Genomic DNA, 23678 nt, shown 5'->3' with positions numbered 1-23678 from the left:
AGTTAAATTTCGAGGACGAAATTTTTTTAAGTGGGTAGGTTTGTCACAGCCCAAAACCATTTACTTCCTTTACAAATTTTATTTGGAAATTGTTATATTTTCGAGTTATTAATATATATATATATATATATATCTATGAGTCGAGTTTGTGATGAATCTAGTCGCGCCCCTAGTTAGATGTATGATTTTGAACTATAGATTATATCTATGGAAATAGAAGGTTATATTCAATTATTTTTAATTTAATTTGGACCTAAATACAATTATTTGCAATTATATATATATTGGGCCTTTTGTGCATTTATTTTCTTTGGGCTTGAATTGAATTAGAGCCCATAAACTTTTAGCAATTTCCTTCTTCAACAATCAACAGCAATCACGTGTCTTTTATTTTAGTCACAATTTGTTTACATTTTCAGCCACAAATATTCATTCTTGTGCAGCACGAATTCGACCCAGTATATATATATATCTCCTTTACTCTACTGCTTTTATCCAACAAATCCAACAGAGAAAGTCTTTTATAATTCATCATGTTTCTTCCCACCGCCGAATCTCCATCGGTAATTCTTATAAACTTGTATAGTTTTATTTTCATGTGCAAAAATATCTGCTTTCTTTCAATTTACAGAAAACAACCAAACTCCCTCAAAATTCTTGTTTTGATAAAATCAAACATGCATACATCTATTTTCTGTAATTCTATAGATATTACTAATTACATGGAAAAAGGAAATAGAAATAGAAGTGATTGAAAGAGAAATGGTGGTTTAAGAGTTTAGACAAGAGAAGGGAAGAGGGGGGATGGCTGCAGAACGGAGCCGCCGGCGCTGCGCGCCACGGCGGCCGACGGAGGAAGAGAAGGGGCAGCGGTGCGGTGGTCTTGGCCGCTGCTATGCTGGTCTGGTCGAACAGACGGAGAAGGCGCCTGGGCAGCGATGGCAGTTGCTGCTGTTGTCGGCGAGAAGGAGGAAGGAACGGGGTGGTGGTGCTGGCTGGCGGCGAGGGTCGCTGGAGAAGGGTGGACGCCGCTGTTGGGTGCGGTGGAAGAGAGTGAGAGGGAGACTAGCGGTGAGGAAAGGGAGAGAGGGCGGCTGCGGCTGGTGCGGCGAGAACAAGGCAGGGGAGGAGGAAGAGGGCGAGAAGTGAGGGGTGAGAGGGAGATAGGAAGAAGGGGGAAGAGAAAGGAGGCAGAGCCGCCGGCCTCCGGCGGCGGCGTGCCGTCTGGTGGCAGCGGCTGAAGGCCGAGAAGAGGAGAGGGAAGAGGGTTGAGAGAGGGAGTGAAGCTGCGTGAGTTATGTTGTGGAGATGTAAGGGTGTGAGTTTAATTTAGGGTGAAGGGAAAATGGGCTTGGGCCCTAGGTTAGATTAAATTGGTGGGCTCGATTTTAATTGGGTGTTTGGGCTGGGCTTCACATTTTAATGTTTCTCTAGTTAAACTGGATTTTCATTTTAAATCATTTCATAATCCAAATTTTCATGAGAAAATATATATTACTAATAAATTCATTAGGTCAATTATTTTTTTTACATAATCCTATAGTTTTAAATTATTTTCTAAGCACATTTAGGCCCTTATATGTTATTATTTGAATTTATCTGACTAGGTGCGGCGCGACTAGGACGTTACTTTTGATTGAATTACTCAAAGTTTACCTTCAAGTTCAAATTCAGGTGTGGGATTTATTTCAGTACATGCCGTGGTTAATTGTTGTCCATTTTAATATTATGTGTTTGCCATATGTGTTGTAAATTCAGTTATATCGCTAGGGGCCCGCTCAATGGGTCCAGGACTTCACCGTCCTTGGTATGCCACAATGCGATTTCATGTTACAGTTAGGGTTGCAACCTATTCGCCAGGGGCCTGCTCAATGGGTCCAGGACTTTAAAGTCCTTGGTATGCCACCGTGCGAATTTCAGTTATCAGTACAGTGCAGTGCGTATGTGTTGACCATTTTATTAACGTGGACAATTATTGCATGTTTCCCACACTGAGTATATTCTGTATGCTCATCCCATATTAAACATTTCAGGTATTTTGACGTTGGAGACGCGTGGAAGGTCGAATGGGCGCATCGAGATTCAAGACATTTATCAAGTAGTTGATTTGATTTTCAACTAATTTAAGTATTTAAAGTTTTGCTTAGCACAAGTTTTACCTAATACCTGGATATTTTATGATATTTCCGCTGTCAAAAATTATTTACATTCATATTTAATACGTTAATTAGATTAGGGTGTTACAGCATGGTATCAGAGCAGGTCTACTTTCCTGTAGACTCTGCAAAATAAAATTTTTCTTAAAATGTTTCAAGTCAAGTGTGACAAGGCCATTCGACCACTACGCGCTCCGACTTCAAGGTAAAAGTTATTTTAAAAGTTTTCAAGGGGATGAGTATAAACTGTTTATATTCCGAATTTATGTTAAACTTGCTGCAATAATTGAAGTTATGATCAGAAAGTTCAAGTTCATTATTCAAGTTATTATGAGAAAGTTCAGTATACAATTCATCATGTTGAAGATTATTGCAGCTATGATTTTATTTCGGAATATTTCAGTTCATGATATTGAATTACGGGTTTTGAAATATTTATTTTGAACATCGTCCTCGAAATAGGAATAACCTAGAAATTTTCCTAGAAAAGCTTTGACCTATATCCTCTCAATTCGTAAGTGCGTAGAAACCTATATAAAATGTCCCTGAATATAGATCCATAAGAAGTACGCATGCCTATTCTCGTAGCTAGTGTAGAGAACACTAGCACGAACTACAAGGACGAAGCTAAGCAAAACAAACTCGTCAAACTAGTGGATGAGATTTCAAGAATCAATTTTGAGTGCATTACGAGGATTTGTCCAAACAACAAACCCAAGCTCAGGCTACGCGACCTAAAGTCAACTCAAATGCTTAACGCGATGGATAGTGCTGTCAAATGAACTACAACTCGCAATGATTCGATAGACTTGATAGGTAATTAGCAGTTGAAGAAGGGTTAGAGGAACTAGAACGAGTTTTCACTCATCTCAATTGTACCAACGGACAGAAAACATCATATGTTATCTTTCAACTTGTGGAGGAACTCTGAAACGACGATATCTGTGATGAAAGCAATGGAGATATTAGATCAATATTCTAGGAAGCGCCGTGTAGTAAACATTGAAGGAAAAGAAGACGAAGAACTTCCCCTCGAGAGTGTGCTAGTGGTACATGATTTTTCCTCAGCGTCACCTTGAGGATCTCGCTTGAATATCGCTGCTAGATAGACAAGTATAGTTCACGATCGATCTAGTACCTAGAGTTGCACCTATTTCAAAGCATCATATGATGGCGCCAAAAGAATTGAAGAATTAAATACGCAATTGCGAGAGCGTTTAGACATAAGGTTTATTGTCCAAGCATGTCGTCCTGGGAAATGCCATTCTTAATGGTCAAGAAGAAAGACGGAACGAATGATGTGTGTGTTTATTGTTTGGGCTAGATCGACTCACCATCAAGAGAAAGTACCATTTGCCACGGGTAGAAGATTTACTCAACCAATTGAAAGAAGTAGACGTGATTTCGAAGATCGACTTGAGATTGGGTTGCCATCAAATTAGGATAAAATAGAGTGATATATCGAAGACGACTTTCCAGATAAGTTAGTCATAGTTTTCATCAACAATATTTTGATATACTTAAGTAACGATGTGTGACGTGATGAATATTTCAAGATCGTCTTATTTACTTTATGGAACGCGAAACTTTACGCAGATTTAAGAAGTGCGAGTTTTCGTTAAATCGAGTAGTCTTTCTCGCTCGCGTAGTAATTGCTCAAGGAATCGAAGTGGACCCAGCTAAAGCAGAAGCTATCAATAATTGGAGGACGCTTACAAATGCTAGTGAGTAAAATGTTTCTTAGGACTCGCAGGTTATTGTAGAAGATTCATCAAGGCACGATTAACAAGGTGATCAGTCACGTTCAAATGACTGACAAGTGCGGGCATGATTTCAAGAATTGAAGAGAAGATTGACGACAGTACCAGTGTTGACCATACCAGCTGGATTAGACAACTCCGTATCTACACTGACACATTGAAGCAAGGAGCTGGACAGGAGACAGAAAAGATGGCTAGAGCTTGTGTTAGACTACGATTACACCATACAACATTACCAAGAAAAAGCTAATGTGGTGGCGTGGCACTTAGCAGGAAAAGATAAAAGACAACTCGCTTGGATGATAACTTAACAAGAGACCTTGATAAGAGAATTCAAAAGGTAGAAACTCGACGTAGTAACTTCGAATACTCAGAAAGTTAAGTTAGCAACATTAGTGTTCACGATACAAGATTAACTTAAGGAAGCTCAGGAAATCAACGACTTTTCTCCACCGAATGACGAATAGAGGTTTAAGAGACGATAATATGGATATTCATATTGGCACGTGATAGAATGTTTAGTAGGTAGACAGAATTTGGGTCCCCAAGGACAATAAACTGATGGAGAAAATTTTTCAAGAGCATCGCACGAGTTACACGGCACGCCCTGGAAACACCAAGACCTTCACAAGATGTTAAAGATGAAAGAAGAAAACGATAGTTGAGTTTGTTAGGAAGCTCATTTACCGTCGATAGAATTCACGAATAATAGCAGTTTTCCAACTACTATCAACATAGGCTCTATACGAGGCATTATATAGGAAAAAAATGTAGGTCATCTTTACATTAGGGATGTATTTGGCAAACGATAAGTGTTAGGCCCAAAAAAAAAAAAAAAAAAAAAATCGTGAAAGCAACCATCGAAGTAATTGCGAGACAAAAGGATCAAAATGGCACGGGACCGATAGAAGAAAGAAGTTCTATTTCGACGTTCTATTTCAAGGTTGGCGGAAGTATTCTCCTTAAGTAGCACCGATAAATAGAGTCCCGTGGTTCAGAAAGAAACGAAAATTGAGACCTCGATTTATAGGTTCGTTTAAAATTCGAGAACGAATAGGATGACGTAGCCTACCGTCTAGCTTTCACGCTACAACGGTCAGCAGTACAAATGTGTGTCTCGAGGATTGCGAAATACTTGCACGATTTCAGCCACATCATTCATCAGCGTACAAAAGAGAAGTCAATCAGTATATTAGATCAAAAGTACAAGCTTTACGAAGTCAAGAAGCACCGATAGTCAAATATAGAGTGAACTAGGCACGGACCCCAAGAAACTACATGAGAATGAGAAGAGAAATCCTAGCTCATTATTCCCATTTAGAACCTATTAAGTTAAATTTCGAGGACGAAATTTTTTTAAGTGGGTAGGTTTGTCACAGCCCAAAACCATTTACTTCCTTTACAAATTTTATTTGGAAATTGTTATATTTTCGAGTTATTAATATATATATATATATATATATATCTATGAGTCGAGTTTGTGATGAATCTAGTCGCGCCCCTAGTTAGATGTATGATTTTGAACTATAGATTATATCTATGGAAATAGAAGGTTATATTCAATTATTTTTAATTTAATTTGGACCTAAATACAATTATTTGCAATTATATATATATTGGGCCTTTTGTGCATTTATTTTCTTTGGGCTTGAATTGAATTAGAGCCCATAAACTTTTAGCAATTTCCTTCTTCAACAATCAACAGCAATCACGTGTCTTTTATTTTAGTCACAATTTGTTTCCATTTTCAGCCACAAATATTCATTCTTGTGCAGCACGAATTCGACCCAGTATATATATATATCTCCTTTACTCTACTGCTTTTATCCAACAAATCCAACAGAGAAAGTCTTTTATAATTCATCATGTTTCTTCCCACCGCCGAATCTCCATCGGTAATTCTTATAAACTTGTATAGTTTTATTTTCATGTGCAAAAATCTCTGCTTTCTTTCAATTTACAGAAAACAACCAAACTCCCTCAAAATTCTTGTTTTGATAAAATCAAACATGCATACATCTATTTTCTGTAATTCTATAGATATTACTAATTACATGGAAAAAGGAAATAGAAATAGAAGTGATTGAAAGAGAAATGGTGGTTTAAGAGTTTAGACAAGAGAAGGGAAGAGGGGGGATGGCTGCAGAACGGAGCCGCCGGCGCTGCGCGCCACGGCGGCCGACGGAGGAAGAGAAGGGGCAGCGGTGCGGTGGTCTTGGCCGCTGCTATGCTGGTCTGGTCGAACAGACGGAGAAGGCGCCTGGGCAGCGATGGCAGTTGCTGCTGTTGTCGGCGAGAAGGAGGAAGGAACGGGGTGGTGGTGCTGGCTGGCGGCGAGGGTCGCTGGAGAAGGGTGGACGCCGCTGTTGGGTGCGGTGGAAGAGAGTGAGAGGGAGACTAGCGGTGAGGAAAGGGAGAGAGGGCGGCTGCGGCTGGTGCGGCGAGAACAAGGCAGGGGAGGAGGAAGAGGGCGAGAAGTGAGGGGTAAGAGGGAGATAGGAAGAAGGGGGAAGAGAAAGGAGGCAGAGCCGCCGGCCTCCGGCGGCGGCGTGCCGTCTGGTGGCAGCGGCTGAAGGCCGAGAAGAGGAGAGGGAAGAGGGTTGAGAGAGGGAGTGAAGCTGCGTGAGTTATGTTGTGGAGATGTAAGGGTGTGAGTTTAATTTAGGGTGAAGGGAAAATGGGCTTGGGCCCTAGGTTAGATTAAATTGGTGGGCTCGATTTTAATTGGGTGTTTGGGCTGGGCTTCACATTTTAATGTTTCTCTAGTTAAACTGGATTTTCATTTTAAATCATTTCATAATCCAAATTTTCATGAGAAAATATATATTACTAATAAATTCATTAGGTCAATTATTTTTTTTACATAATCCTATAGTTTTAAATTATTTTCTAAGCACATTTAGGCCCTTATATGTTATTATTTGAATTTATCTGACTAGGTGCGGCGCGACTAGGACGTTACTTTTGATTGAATTACTCAAAGTTTACCTTCAAGTTCAAATTCAGGTGTGGGATTTATTTCAGTACATGCCGTGGTTAATTGTTGTCCATTTTAATATTATGTGTTTGCCATATGTGTTGTAAATTCAGTTATATCGCTAGGGGCCCGCTCAATGGGTCCAGGACTTCACCGTCCTTGGTATGCCACAATGCGATTTCATGTTACAGTTAGGGTTGCAACCTATTCGCCAGGGGCCTGCTCAATGGGTCCAGGACTTTAAAGTCCTTGGTATGCCACCGTGCGAATTTCAGTTATCAGTACAGTGCAGTGCGTATGTGTTGACCATTTTATTAACGTGGACAATTATTGCATGTTTCCCACACTGAGTATATTCTGTATGCTCATCCCATATTAAACATTTCAGGTATTTTGACGTTGGAGACGCGTGGAAGGTCGAATGGGCGCATCGAGATTCAAGACATTTATCAAGTAGTTGATTTGATTTTCAACTAATTTAAGTATTTAAAGTTTTGCTTAGCACAAGTTTTACCTAATACCTGGATATTTTGATGACATCTTTATGTCATGCTTTGAAATAAGAGGTTGATTGTCGATTTTTAAATCAAAGTTAGCCTTTGAGTACATTATTTAAAAGTTTAATTTTTTTTAGGGTTTGCTCCCTTTGAAGTGTTTTCAAAATATTTTATTTAAAAATTTATTTATTTGATAATAAATCCAAATCTTTATTTTATGATATTTCCGCTGTCAAAAATTATTTACATTCATATTTAATACGTTAATTAGATTAGGGTGTTACAACTGGAATGGCGGATCTCCCTCCAGTTTGGCCAGAGCCAGAGCCCCCTGCCACCTGGCTATCCGGGCTAAACATGGGCAGCACCTCCATGTCCTTCCCCTTGCCAGGGGGGAAGTGCTGCACAGGAGTGGTCTCCCCGGGAGCAACAGGTATCAGTTGGGAGACGTCCACCCCAGGGTTCACGGGATGCCAAGAGCCCTGTCCCTCCTCGCCAGAGGGACGGTCAGACGCGAGATCGGCTCTGCACTTACTTCTCCACGACATCCCTGCAAACAAATATGGCTTTATCAACAAAGGCAAGGTAATAAATAATTTTTACATATCTGCTAACGCCTATTTTTACCTATAGATCCAGGAGGATACAAGGGAAACAGGCCGATGGCAGCTAAGGCCGAATTATCCTCAGTTAGCTTCTTACAAGGGAAGGAAGCATCTTCATTGAGGGAATTAAGAAAGTTTAGTACATTCAAATCAAACTCGGAGGGCTTTCCTGGAGCACGAGGCTTATATGTGGTCCGGAACTCATGCCATTGCAGCTCTTGGGCATCATATTGACGCCAGGAGCCCCGGTTGGTTTTCACGAAACAATAGAGGGATATGAAGCCCTTGTCGTGGGAATTGAGGGAGCTAAGGAAGGTCGTGGGGTAGGTTTTGCGAGTGGCAAAACTGTATAAAGGGTGGCCCTGCCACCTAAGAGTTTGAGTCTGAAGGAATAATTTAGTGGTGTCTTGGACACCGTGGGCCGTGCAAAGAATATGAAATGCGAATAACCTCCGAAGAGCGGAGGGAGCCACTTGGAAAAAGGGGATGTGGAAATGGTTACAGACTTGTGCTAAGAGGGGAGGAGGGGGAAGCCTTAAACCAGCATCCACTTGTGCTTGGAAAAGGGGAATTTTATTCATATGGAGTTTCGTAAAGGGCTCAGAAGCCTTAGAATAGGGCTCGAAGGTTAAGCCCTCTGGACGTTTACATCTATCAAACATCCTCTGCATCGCCGCCACACCTAAGCGGGATGGAGGAATGGTCTTGGGGGATTTGGGAGTGGAGGGGTGAAGTTCGGACCAGGCTGGGGAATCCTGGGGCGATCTAGGGTTGGAAGGAGGGGGAGAGGAAGTCGGAGAAGCTAGAGGAGAGGGAGAAGAGGAGGGGGAGAAGTCAGGCTGGGCGACGGAGGTAGAGGCCATGATCGTAAAAACTTGAAAAAATGCTAGGGTTCCACGCTTAGTCAGAGCACCAACAATTCCAGAAAACACTATACACTAAAAATAAGTACCGGGAGAGGAGGATACACGATTTACCTAAGATAAAAATTGGAGCGGAAAGGTCGCAAGAAATACGCTGGAACAGGGAGAGGATTGCCGGAAATCGAGAGAAAATCGCGAAGAGTAAAAATGGAGAAGATGAATAGTAAGAATTTGAATCGCCTAAGTATAACGTACGCGGGCAACCACCAACTAGCGGGATGGGCGACACGTGGCGCAAAGAAAATAATCAACGGTCAAGGATTCCTACTGAGACGAAAAGATGCGAAGGTTAAAAAGTAACCTCGAAAAGCGGAAAAGTACATTGTAAAAGGGGTGGGCATTTAATGCGGATGACGTCAGCCACGCGGATGAACACTCTGACTAGATTACTCCGCTCCAGAGCGAACTAGTCAGACCAGAGGGGGGAGTAGCTGATGAGGAGTAATATGTGCAGAGCAGAGAAGTGGTATAAGCCAGAGGAGCGGGCTTCATCAGAGAAACGGGCTTCCACAGAGAAGTCAGAGGGATGGGCCTTGTCAGAGGAGCGGTCTGCATCAGAGAAACCACTCTCGACAGAGAAATGGTCTTCGCCAGAGGAATCATCAAAAGAGCTGGAAAATCTCCCGCTTAAGGGCAAAATTACTATTATGCCCCCGACCACGCAATACGCATGTTCCAACGATGGAATTATCATTTTACCCTTAACGTGTAATCTATAAATAGCCTTGAGCATGTACCTTGTAGATTTACGCTTACTTCACTTGCAATACAACAGCAACCGGATTCTCGTGCTCTCAACTTTGCTTTTCTCTTTCGTTTTCCAAACAACACTAGGTATAATTCGAAATCCAACAATAATATACCAATCAAATCTATACCCGTTCAATCATAATTCACCAGTATGATATCAGTCTGACTGATCTATCTTCTGATAGTCAGGAAGAGTGTTATCATCTCTGTTTTTAGCAAACTCGACTGAAGCTCTTACGTGCATTAGTTAAGTTCCAGCAACTTAACTGATAACTCCCTACTGAAGAGTTTTCAATATCAGCCATTAACCCTGTTTGGTCAAAACTGTTTTCAGTAGAACATGCGTCTTTGTTTGCGTGTAAAGTTTTGTTTTGATCTCTATCTGAGATCCCTCTGATTGAGGAGTTTAAAAATAGCCCATAGGTGTATTCACCCCCCATATACCTATTCGAGACCCTCAGGACCTAACAATTGGTATCAGAGCAGGTTGTTCGCAATAACTCTCTGTATCTGATTAGGTTCTAATTGAACTAGATCCTAATGAGGGCATTTTGTTTTTGATCAAAATCTTTTCTCAAGATTCCTCTTGAGATTGCTTGCTCCATGTTCTCTTCCTGTTTCCTGTGTGTTTCTCCCTGTTTTCTCTTCAATGTACAGAGACAAGAAAGACTCCTCCAGCGACTATGTCCATACATATTTTCGAGGAATCAACGGACTGGAAATTGGGACATTGGATTCTGACGAAGACGTCAGATTCATCTTCCCAGAAGAAAATCAGAGCCCAACCCATTCACAGTCGGAAGGAACGAGCAGATATGATCAAACACGTCTAGAGTATCAACACCAGATAGATCGATCAAGTGCAAGATGCTCGAAGGATCCTGATGCGCTACTTCATTACAGATGAAGATGAAGCTGACAAAAGAGATGTTCAAGAGCGCAGACTGATCAATAGACAGAAACTACTTCAATCTCAGAAACAAGAACTTCTGCCACGTCTCGAGGAAATAGAGACTGAATTCAAAAAGGCGTCAGAAGACTTTAAAGAAGTGATTCATGAAGGAACACTTCAGTTCAGAAGAATGATGAAACGAGAAAGGAACGTGCAGCAATAGTCGACAGATTAGAAACGGAAGGAGAACTAGTCATACACTCCAGGGGGAACTTGCACTTCAATCATCGACTAATTTAGTGGCAGTCACTGTGTAAGCATCCCTCAACAAACCTAATTGTACTTATGACTGATTTTCTTTATCTTTCTCGATTGAAATGTGCTTAGTCTGACGTGTCATTATATTTACATTTTCATTTCTTTTTAATTGACACGTGCAAACTTCGTTCAAAAATAGATGACGCACGATCACACGATCCCGCTCTTTTTACTAACAAGCGGATTGATCCACGTGCCACGTCTCCATTTGCACGGATTTCAAAAGTTTATTGAAACCGCCTCGTGCACGATCTTTCACGTTCTCTTCAAAAATGTTTTATCTTCAACAAAAGATTTACTCAATCTTAGAGAAATCATTTGTGCAAAACTCTTTGAGTGTGCTATCTCTGCAAGGCTAACAGTGAAAATCCACAGTTCAATCTCTGTGAGAACCAATTTACAGATTTTTGCAGAAATCCTCTACACTCAAAATTCCACATGGGAAAATCAGCATCTCAACAAGTTGTGTGTTACGAATCCCTTGTAACATTGGAGGCACTCTAGAATCTTGATGATTTCAACAAGATCAATGAAATCTTGGAACGTCATGGATGGATTAAATTCCTTCAATGCTCACCGGAGTTTCTTCTCGACGAGTTGACCATCAGAGAATTCTACGACAACATCGAGACTGATGAGTCAACTGGTGATCTCAAAACCGAAATCTCTGTGTTCACAAATGGAGATTTCTCAGACTCCACAAAGATATCCATCAACATTTCTCAAGCGGCAAGAGAAGTGTTCAATCTCCCAACTGACGTGAAGGAATATTAAACTGAATTAATGCTCCGTTTGCCCGATGATCGTTTCTTGGATTATTATTAATTTATCATACAACGATTAATCCTAACATGCTCCTATGAATTTAACAGTTGCACGTTGGTGTTAGGAATACTTACTTGAAAAGTGTATACAGAGGCTGTCGATAATCGAATCAAAAGACTCCAGTTCTGATCTTCTGAACTGTATCCCGCTCAGCTTTCATCGTTGGATGGACAACGAACTATGAAAGTCCCAAGGCAGAAAGCTCCCACACGTTTCCTGCGCCTTTCTGCTCTCCCAAAACCCTAAATAATTTGTGTGTGTATTTCCTGAGAGCAGACAGCTGTATTTAAATAATTAAATACGTGTATGGGGCGCAGATTAGGTGTAGGGGGCGACTTCTGCTCCTTCTAGGGCTAGGAGACTTTGGGCCAGTCCACGGACCAAATACAAGGAATAAAGATGGGCCTCAAACAAAATAATTATCCATGGTCAGCCCAGACCATAATTAATTTATAAATATTAGTTCATTCCACTAGAGAACCAATATTGACTTACCCCTTTATTGCCGGTGATGAGTCGGGGCTTGTATTTAGACTTATTAAATTACCGTATTTAAAATATCTGACATCCATTAATTAGATAGAGCTCTGAAAGCTTAAATTAATTAATCTCTTTGTAATCCTTAAGCAGTACCACTCAAACTTTATTATTGCGCCTGAACTTAATCAACCTGCAGGGTTTAGCACAATAAACCTTATTGAGTTCCTTAAGGGGATGTCATTATCCTATGTCGGATACGGGTACTAATACAAATAATCAAATATCATATATTAACCGCTATCACCCAAGATACAGAGTACTCAAGTTACTATATAACTCTCACTCATAGTAAATCAAAGTGATACACGAATTAACATATATAGCTGAAATCTTATTAGTATTAAGATTTTATTAAGTCACCGAGATCTTGATTCTTCACTTAAGTCAGATAGAAGAATACATCTCACGGTGGCCCTATCAATACGTTATGACGTACCAGTATAGACAAGTAGTCAAGACAAACTACTTCCATCTATACCGCAGCCTAAACCGATGACTTGTCCTAAGGTCATCTCGGCTGTGATCATATTATATCTCTTAAGGTTATTCCAATTATATGGTCTTCTGTGATCTACAACACACCATATAATCTACTTATATAGAGATAGAGAACATACATATGCAATCATGAACACAAACAGATAGGAGATTAAAACAGTGAACATAGGAATCATTGTATACAAGCATAAAAGGTTCTTGCTTTCAGTATACAAATCCAACAATCTCCCACTTATACTAAAGCAAACTTTTAGTATACAATGCGTCTAAATACTAGCTATTACACAATCACTTCACTTCTTCTCCCACTTATACTGAAAGTTTTGTCTAAGTGGGTGGCATCAACCGCAATCCCATTCCTCGAGCATGCTTCTCGTAGGCCTTTTGCGGCAAGCTCTTCGTTAAAGGGTCAGCTAAGTTCTCCAAGGTATCAATCTTCTCAACCAGTACATCTTCTCTGTTTACGATTTCTCGTATAATGTGGTACTTTCTTTCTATGTATTTGGTTACCTTGTGGGTCCTTGGTTCCTTAGAATTTGCCACTGCACCTGAGTTATCACAATAAATTATGATGCTCTTAGGTAAATTAGGTACCATTCCTAGATCCAAGAGTTAGTTTCGGAACCATACAGCCTCTTTAGCAGCTTCAGAAGCATCTACATATTCGGCTTCCATAGTGGAGTCTGCAATGCACTTCTGCTTTGCACTCCGCCATGATACGGCTCCACCTCTCAAGGTAACACATATCCAGAGGTAGATCTCTTCTCATCCCGGTCAGCCTGGAAATCCGAATCGAAGGAGTTAGACTGTCTGATTAGTAAACTAGCCTATAATCTCGAGTCCTTTTCAGGTACTTGAGAATATGCTTTACCGCAGTCCAGTGTCCTGGTCCAGGGTTCGACTGATATCTTGCAACCATGCCAACGACATAGCAAATATCAGGTCTCGTGCAAAGCATTGCATACATGAGGCTACCTACAGCGGAAGCATATGGTACCTTCCTCATTTCCTCAACCTCACTAGGCGTCTTAGGACACATGTCCTTAGACAGAGGAATGCCATGTCTGAAAGGTAGCAAGCCTTTTTTGGCAGTTTGCATGCTGAAACGAGCAATCACAGTATCAATGTAGGACGCTTGAGATAAGCTCAACATCCTTTTCTGGCGATCACGAACAACCTTGATCCCAGGATGTACGCTGCATCTCCTAAGTCCTTCATTTGAAACTGTTCAGATAACCACTTCTTTATGTCTGATAATAGCTCAACATTGTTGCCAATGAGGAGGATATCATCTACATAAAGTGCAAGGAAAACCACGTTACCATTGGCATCTAAACGGTACACGCAACTTTCGTTTTCAGAACGAGTAAATCCATAGAATTTAATAACCTCGTCAAAACGCTTGTTCCATGACCTCGAAGCTTGCTTAAGTCCATAAATGGACTTCTTCAGCTTCCATACAAGATGTTATTCGCCCTTTTTCAGAAACCCTTCGGGTTGCTGCATATAGATGTCCATTCCTTCTTCAAGGAAACCGTTTAAGAAAGCGGTTTTGACATCCATTTGCCAAATCTCAAGGTTCATGTGGGCTGCTATGGCAAGGAGTATTCGGATAGACTTGAGCATGGCAACCGGTGAAAAGGTTTCGTCATAATCTATACCCTGTTCCTGGGTATATCCTTTCGCCACCAGTCTAGCTTTAAAAGCTGCGACTTCGCCATCCGAATCTCTCTTTCTCTTGTATACCCACCTACTACCTATAGCTAAAAAGCCATCAGGCAGTTCAGTTTTCTCGTATACTCGTATACATCCATAGCTGTCATGGATTCTATTTCAGAAATCATGGCGTCGTACCATGAATCTGCATCTAGATCTTCCATCGCTTGTCTAAAGTTATCAGGGTCGATATCCTTTTGTTCATCAACAGGAAGAAGATCCGAAGATTCTCCCAAGAACATAAATCGATCGGGTTGGACTATAACCCTTCCACTACGATGAAGCGGTGGTGGTACAGCTGTGACAATGGTTTGTGCAGTATCCTGTGGTGCATTCACTTGCACACTTGGCTGAGTTGATGGAATCGCCTGTCCATTGCCTTTGATTTCTTGAAGGACAATCTCGGACTTAGACTTGTGGTTATCTATATAATCCTTTTCCAAGAATCGTGCGTTGGTGCTAACAACCACTTTCTGATCCTTAGGATTATAGAAATAACCACCTTTCGTTCCCTTAGGATATCCTACAAAAAGCATTACTTCACATCTAGGTTCCAGTTTCTTCGCTTCCTTGTCTAGCACGTATGCAGGACAACCCCATATCTTTATATGGTTTAAGCTGGGCTGGCGCCCAGACAATAACTCGATAGGAGGCTTAGGAACCGATTTGGACGGTACTAGATTTAGCAAGTAAGCCGTTGTTTCCAAGGCATATCCCCAAAATGAAATAGGCAACGATGCATAACTCATCATTGATCGTACCATTTCCAAAAGAGTTCTATTTCTTCTCTCCGCTACACCATTATGTTGGGGAGTACCAGGTGCAGTCAATTGGGATGTAATCCCACCGCGATCAGACCGCAATGACTTGATAGATTTACCCAATCTCTTCTCCACTTCCGCCTTGAATTCTTTGAATTTCTCAAAACATTCAGACTTGCGTTGAAGTAGGTAAATGTACCCATATCTTGAGTAATCGTCAATGAAAGTGACGAAATACTCATACCCTCCACGAGCTTTTGTGGACATCGGTCCACACAAGTCAGAGTGAATCAATTCTAACACATGCGAGGCCCTATTCCCCTTAGCCTTAAAAGGCCTTGTCGTCATCTTTCCTTCTATACAGGATTCACAGGTTCTAAATGGAACAGCTTGAAAGTCTTTCAAGATTCCATTTGACACGAGCCTTTGGATCCTATTTAGATTGATGTGGCCTAATCTTAGGTGCCATGCATGTGTATATTGTTCATGAGAAAAGTGTTTCCTCTTATTTGGATTTGGACAGATTTGTGATGTAGATGCAACATGGACAGAGTTATTAGCTGGACATGTAATAGTATAGAGAGAGTTGTTCAAAATTCCGGAGCAAATAGTCATGTTATTTTTCATGATAGAGACACTTCTATCAAAAGTAACAGAATATACATCCAAAAATAACTTTGAAACAGAAATTATGTTCCGCCGAAAATCCGGCATATATAAAATATCTCACAAAACTAAAATGTCATCACCAACACATAAAGATAAATCTCCAATAGCAACAACTGCGACCTTCGACGCATTGCCCATGGAGATGGTGATCTCGTCACTTTCCAGACTCCTTATCGGCTTGAAGCCCTGCAAGGTGTAACAAACATGATCAGTTGCCCCCGTATCCACTACCCAAGATGAGTAGAAAACGAAGCTAAACATGTCTAAGTTACTAGAACTTGTAACGTACCTTGTCCCTTTGCCTTGAGCACCGGACAATCTTTCTTCCAGTGCCCAGTCTTGCCGCACTTGAAGCACTTTCCCTTTCCTGTTGGCTTCTTTACGCCGCCAGTAGGGCCGACCGCCTTACCACTCCCACTTGCTTCCTTGCCACCTTTGCCCTTTGGACCTTTGCGCTTCTTTTTCCCATCTTTCGACGAAGAAGCAGGTCCCTTGGCAGTGACAAGTACTTCTTTCCTGTTGCCCAAGACTCCCTCTGCCGTAACTAGAGCATTCAACAACTTATTAAGAGTATAGTTGACCTTGCTCATAACGACATTGAGACGAAAGTTCTCAAAGGATTTGGGGAGAGTGTTCAGGATGATATCGATCTTGGCTTCGCCTTCGATACCTTCTCCGAGCAAGTCGAGCCTGTCAAACAGATTTATCATGTTCATGACATGCTCGTGTACAGAACTGCCCTCGCTTATCTTACATGTTAAGATTTCTCTCATCATGTTAAAGCGAGCAGATCTCTCGGACTCCCCATAAACCTCAGAGAGGTTCAGCATGATGCCAGCCGCGTCAACCATGACCTGATGCTGGAGTTGCAAAGTTTGTGACATAGTCATCATAATATAGCACTTCGCCATATTATTAGACTTGTGCCACCTTTTATGCGCCTCACATTCCGCATCGGTTGACTGATCAGTTAGGGCCGCGGGACGTGGAGTGGTAAGCACAAAACTGTGCTCCTCAGCATCAAGAATGTACATAATGTGGCGTTTCTATTCAGTATAATTTGGACCGGTGACAGGATTGTTTGCAAGAATAGAGATGATTGGAGACATAGACATATCTGAATGTAAACAAAATAAACATGTAAGAACATGAAGCACATTAATTCGTAACAATAATATTGTAACCTTTTGATAAAACAATTGACTCATCCAAAAAAAAACACCTAGCGGATGGACTCGAATTTATACGAGGTCGTCCTAGGGCGGTAAGGTGACTCAAGTCGTCTCACACGGAAGGCTTAGCAGGGCTTTAATTGTATTACTCACAAGAAACGGAAAGGAAACCTAAACACTCTAATCGGGTAGTTGGGTCTGGCTCTATCTCGCACTCTAATCACCAAGACATAAACGGAAGGAAGCAATAAACATTAACTAATGCAGTAGACATGTAACAACAAAGAACATAGAGATTAAACATTAAGCCTATCAACTAGGGTTTAAATCTAGTACTCTAGACAAAACGATCATAAACTCATAAACAACAATTAATTGCTACCTAGGCATGAAAACTAAATCAAGCATCGGATTCAAATTCAAAGAGAGATTTAATCACCATAAGAAAGATTCCTAAACATTCACAACTAAGATAAATCCGTAGGCAAACAACGACGAACCAACGAAGCACATAAATTATCAAGATTCAACCACATCAAGGAAAATAATCTAAGATCATCACATTCATCACAAGCATAAGCGAATATGGAGACAACCAAAGGATTAAAATAAACTTAAGAGAATCAAGTGAGTTCTTACAAAACGTAGCGATCAAAGTAAACTAATCCGATGGAATGTTGATTGACATAAACGATGATCCAATGAATCCAAAAGCAAATGTTAATGTTTTGAATCTCTAAAAACCAAGGAAAAATAGTGGAATTCGCCCTAGAGGCTGCTGGGATCGAGAGTGGGTGAAAAAACCCTAAAATTTGGCTTTATATGGCAGAAAACGTAACTGCCGAAATGCTCGGGACGGCGGCCGCCGTAGGACGGCGCCGCCGTGGGTGCCCTTCGCAGATCTTCTCCACAAATGCACGGCGCACGCTGTGGGGCCGCGGCCGGCGTCTTGACGGCGGCCGCCGTGGCACGGCGGCGGCCGTGAGCTTGCCTTCAAAATTTGCTCGAAACAATGCCAAAATGCTCAACCACTCTCGCATCCTGCACACGACAGTAGTACACCCAAAAGATCATCGAGCACGTGAAAAATAGGGCAAAAAGATATGAAACATGCTCGAATGCACAGCAGAAACACACGCAAAAACTACCCAAACACGAGGTAAACAACAATATTAATGAAACCTCCAACCGCTCAAAGAATTCCATGAGTAAGCCACGTTCGTGTGGATGTTTACACATGAATCCCTTAACCAGACTATTTACTTAGTCATTTAATTTTCATCCATGTCAACTTAACCTTTTGACAAAGGAAATTAATAGTTGGATCTTAACTAGACCATATCATATTCAAGAAGGGACTCCGTTGGGGAGTTGTACATTGTACTTGAAATGATATCTAAGCAATGACCACAATTTAACCTTGATGATTAAACTCTTGAAATTAGCATACTCACTAGGACCATATTGCTTTCAATTTAATCTCTTGGTTATCTTATTTAAAATCCATCCTCTAAAGTACTTATAAAAATTACACGAGTAAGCCACGTTCGTGTGGACGTTTACCGCATAACTCCCACTACTTAAATGAATTTAAATATTTTTAATAGAAATCTCAACTTAACAAACTTGTGACATCAAATACGAAGTAAGCCACGTTCGTGTGGACGTTTACTCATATTCTCAATCACTTTGTCTTGAGACCGCATGTGGAGGTCTTATAATAATTTTTAAAAGGTTTTAAAATTATTAAAACTGCTTAGTCTTTTTTTATTCAAAAGGTTTGTTCATGCTCAAGCACATAATCCTAAACATACTCTTCTAGAACGCAACACGTAAAACATGCTCGCAGAATTCTAAAACATGCTTAAGAAAACGATAAACCTACTATCATGCTTGTCTAAGCGCAGTTAACAAAAACATATTAACAGGCAAAGACACAGAAAAACGGGTAACGAGCATAAGGGATTAACACCACGGCATGCAAAGAACGAAATAAAATAATTAAATTCTTCGTGACCCATTCGTGGAACCCCATAATTCTAATCTATTACATTTAAAACAAAAAAGAAAAGCCCAAAAACTAAACACTTGGCCCGAACAGCTTTATCAGGCCCGTCTTTGGAAATTAGGGTTTGGGCCCCCTAGGGTTTGAGAAAACAACCACCCAAGGTTTGGAAACCCTAGGCGCCGCCGCCCATTCCTCGACAGCCCGGCGTGCGGCAGCAGCCCCCTCCCGGCAGCAGCAGCCTCGGCGTACAGCAGCCTCAGCACAGCAGCAGGCCCCGGCGCGGGCGCAGCAGCAACGGCAGTAGCGGCCGAGCGTCGCCTGCTGGGCGCGCAAAGTGCGCAGGCGCTGCCCCGGGCGCGCACAGCCCCTGCCGCCCGCCTTCTCCTTGCCAGCCTGACCCGCACAGCAGCAGCAAAGGGCGCACGGCGCCTGACCAGGCGCGCGGCGCACAGCACGCAAGCGCTCGTGCGCACGCTGCCCTCGGCGCCGGCAGCCTTGCTCGCTCCACACCCGGCACGGCTCCAGTACTCCAACTCCAAACTCCGTTCATCCGTTGTTGATTCGTCGTCGTCCTCGTCTCGTTTCTCAGTTTTACAGATTACAAAGAAAAAACAAATACAATTTGAAAACCTAATCTAACCACGGATTTATCTCGCGGTGAAAACCGATTACAACGTCAAAATGACGTATTCCACAAATCAACAGACCACGAAGAACAGCAGCAGTAAAACAACGCACATTATTAATCGTACATAAATTAATAATAGAGCCAAGAAATTAATCCTGGGCTTTGATACCAATTGAAGGAATATTAAACTGAATTAATGCTCCATTTGCCCGATGATCGTTTCTTGGATTATTATTAATTTATCATACAACGATTAATCCTAACATGCTCCTATGAATTTAACAGCTGCACGTTGGTGTTAGGAATACTTACTTGAAAAGTGTATACAGAGGCTGTCGATGATCGAATCAAAAGACTCCAGTTCTGATCTTCTGAACTGTATCCCGCTCAGCTTTCACCGTTGGATGGACAACGAACTGTGAAAGTCCCAAGGCAGAAAGCTCCCACACGTTTCCTGCGCCTTTCTGCTCTCCCAAAACCCTAAATAATTTGTGTGTGTATTTTCTGAGAGCAGACAGCTGTATTTAAATAATTAAATACGTGTATGGGGCGCAGATTAGGTGTAGGGGGTGACTTCTGCTCCTTCTAGGGCTAGGAGACTTTGGGCCAGTCCACGGACCAAATACAAGGAATAAAGATGGGCCTCAAATAAAATAATTATCCATTGTCAGCCCAGACCATAATTAATTTATAAATATTAGTTCATTCCACTAGAGAACCAATATTGACTTACCCCTTTATTGCCGGTGATGAGTCGGGGCTTGTATTTAGACTTATTAAATCCTCGTATTTAACATATCCGACATCCATTAATTAATTAGAGCTCTGACAGCTTAAATTAATTAATCTCTTTGTAATCCTTAAGCAGTACCACTCAAACTTTATTATTGCGCTTGAACTTAATCAACCTGCAGGGTTTAGCACAATAAACCTTATTGAGTTCTTTAAGGGGATGTCATTATCCTATGTCGGATACGGGTACTAATACAAATAATCAAATATCATATATTAACCGCTATCACCCAAGATACAGAGTACTCAAGTTACTATATAACTCTCACTCATAGTAAATCAAAGTGATACACGAATTAACATATATATCTGAAATCTTATTAGTATTAAGATTTTATTAAGTCACCGAGATCTTGATTCTTCACTTAAGTCAGATAGAAGAATACATCTCACGGTGGTCCTATCAATACGTTATGACGTACCAGTATAGACAAGTAGTCAAGACAAACTACTTTCATCTATACTGCAGCCTAAACCGATGACTCGTCCTAAGGTCATCTCGGCTGTGATCATATTATATCTCTTAAGGTTATTCCAATTATATGGTCTTCTGTGATCTACAACACACCATATAATCTACTTATATAGAGATAGAGAACATACATATGCAATCATGAACACAAACAGATAGTAGATTAAAACAGTGAACATACACTACAACAAAAATTGAAATAGAAACCACTAAAAAGAAACCGGTTTTTGCTTAAAACCGGTTTCATAGCTTAAAAAACCGGTTTCGTAGGTACAACCGGTTTCTATTTAAAAAAAGTGCGCTAATAGAAACCGGTTTTTCATTACCAGTTTCTTTATTGCGGTGTCGTAGTTACATTATGACACCGGTTTTAATTAAACATATTAAACCGTTTTTAAACCGGTTTTAAAGGCTTATTCAGAATTTAAAAAAAAAATGAAAAGAGAAGAAATCAGATCGTTCAAACAAATTAGCCCTAGCTAATTAACCCCTTAGCGCCGCGCCTACCTTCTTCTTCCCAAATCTTCTTCTTCCCAAATCTGCCGCCTACGATCTCTCCGGCGCTGACTCACCCCGACCAACGCCACTCGTTCCTTGCGCCGCCGCCGTCGTATCAACAGTCAACGCAGCCACGAACCACGTCCTCTGTCGCCTCTCTCCAATCATAAAATTGAAGGTTTCCTCGCCGCCGCCGCCGCCACAATCTCCGCCGGTCAGCAAGCAACGGAAAACGAAGGTTTCCTCGCCGCCGCCGCCGCCACAATCTTCGCCGCTGCTTTGAGCTGCTGCTGTACTCCAGAAACGACGCTGCTGTCAAGTTTTCTCCGGTCGCCGCCACGCTGCTCTGGTTTACCTTGCTGTACGGCAGCACGTGCATTGCTCTTCCGGTCTGTTCTCGACTTAGCCGCTGCTCCTTGAGGTTAGTTTTATGTTTAGCTTGTTTCATCCGAGTATAATTATTTGTTTGTAAAGCAACGGAAAACGACGCTACTCTGAGTGTTTTTCTGATCCCCTTAGCGCCACACTTCGCCGCTGCTTTGAGCTGCTGCTGTACTCCAGAAACGACGCTGCTGTCAAGCTTTCTCCGGTCGCCGCCACGCTGCTCTGGTTTACCTTGCTGTACGGCAGCACGTGCATTGCTCTTCCGGTCTGTTCTCGACTTAGCCGCTGCTCCTTGAGGTTAGTTTTATGTGTAGCTTGTTTCATCCGAGTATAATTATTTGTTTGTTGCTGCACTACAAAGTAGAGACGTTATTTAATGATTTCAAAAAAACGTTTCGCAGGTTAATGTGACAGCTGACCACCGCATAGTATATGGTGCTGACTTGGCCAAAAATATTGGTCAATACCTAAGGTATGTAACTTCCTAAAAATAAAATAAATGATAAGGAATAAACTTTTCATTAACAATTTAATTTGAATGTAGGTTCCTAAACAACCCGACAACTCTCAGTGTGGTTTTTATGTCATGAGATATATGAAATATATTATTGAGTCTGCTAATTTTGAGAGGATTAGCTCGCTGCAATTATTGGTACGTAATTATTATAATTATATCTTGTTGAATATATTTGATGGTTTGCCATATTCTTATGAGGCATATCTAGTACTTTACAGTTCAATAGCAATAGTTATTCTAGTGTGGAGATTGATGAAGTGCGGAGGGAGTGGGCTGATTGTGTTTTGCAGGTAATATGATCAAAGCTAACTTGGATGCAAAGAGGAAAGAAGACCATATTTAGTTTTTGAAAAATTGAGGCTTCAAGAACATTTGATTTTGAGAGTTGATATTAGATTTTGTCTTCCTAGAAACTTGATATTAGACTTTCTATTGTTATATTGATAGTTGAAACTTGGTGCGAGACATTGGAGATGATTGTAACGTACATTGGTGCTAATTGATTGTGTAATTCGATATTTGTTGTCATTAGTTATATATAATTTTATTTCAAAAACTGTTTTTATAGGGCCTACAAAATGTATTTAAAAATTATTTTTTTTCCCTTTAATTTAGCTACGAAACCGGTTATAAACCGGTTTCTATAAGTGACTTCTTTGCGGTTTCTTTTATGGTAATAGACACCATTAACTGTTGTTCTAATAGAAACCGGTTATAAAACGGTTTCTAATCTATCTACGAAACCGGTTTACAACCGGTTTCTATCAGCGCCCACTTATAGCGGTGTCTATTACCGCAAAAGACACCGCTAAAAAGTCACGCTAATAGAAACCGGTTTTAAACCGGTGTCATAAGTACTTACGAAACCGGTTAATAACCGGTTTCTATTAGCGCCTTTTTTAAGACACTTATAACACCGGTGCCTACGAAACCGGTCATTTTAGTACATAGAAACCGGTTTTTAACCGGTTTCTATCAGCATTTTTGTTGTAGTGATAGGAATCATTGTATACAAGCATAAAAGGTTCTTGCTTTCAGTATACAAATCCAACATGACGGACCAGCCCCATTCTTCGCCGATGACGAAGCCACAAATCTCATGAGAAATACGCTGATGAGTGATGCAACCGCCGACCACAACATCATAAATGTTCTGAGCTTATCAAGACTTCATCCTCATCTTAGACCTATCGCCAAAATGATCAAGAAATGCTGGTTTGGCACTCTTGGATCTCCTGGTCATCTCTCGAGACCACACAAACTGGTGCTGATCGCCCTGCTTCAGAAAGGCCCATTCAACTGGGAGAAGGCCTATCTTCA

At 41.1% G+C, this 23678-nt stretch overlaps 2 long non-coding RNA genes across 3 annotated transcripts; both read left to right on the top strand.

Moving 5' to 3' along the window:
* Positions 1–6821: 6821 nt before the first annotated feature.
* Positions 6822–7591, top strand: LOC130989084 (uncharacterized). The gene is made up of 2 exons (XR_009090454.1): positions 6822–7188; positions 7282–7591. It is a non-coding gene; the product is annotated as an uncharacterized LOC130989084 (long non-coding RNA).
* Positions 7592–21212: 13621 nt separating this feature from the next.
* LOC130989083 (uncharacterized) lies at positions 21213–22876 on the top strand. Of its 2 annotated transcripts, none has more exons than XR_009090453.1 (3): positions 21213–21878; positions 21977–22138; positions 22649–22876. It is a non-coding gene; the product is annotated as an uncharacterized LOC130989083 (long non-coding RNA). The 2 variants fall into 2 exon arrangements; XR_009090452.1 differs by having other exon boundaries at positions 22577–22876.
* Positions 22877–23678: the final 802 nt, after the last annotated feature.

Source organism: Salvia miltiorrhiza, chromosome 6 (assembly GCF_028751815.1).
Source record: "Salvia miltiorrhiza cultivar Shanhuang (shh) chromosome 6, IMPLAD_Smil_shh, whole genome shotgun sequence".
In the NCBI taxonomy this organism is placed as follows: Eukaryota; Viridiplantae; Streptophyta; class Magnoliopsida; order Lamiales; family Lamiaceae; genus Salvia; species Salvia miltiorrhiza.
The sequence above is the reverse complement of the archived record's forward strand: the minus strand, read 5'-3'. Positions and strand labels throughout refer to the sequence as shown.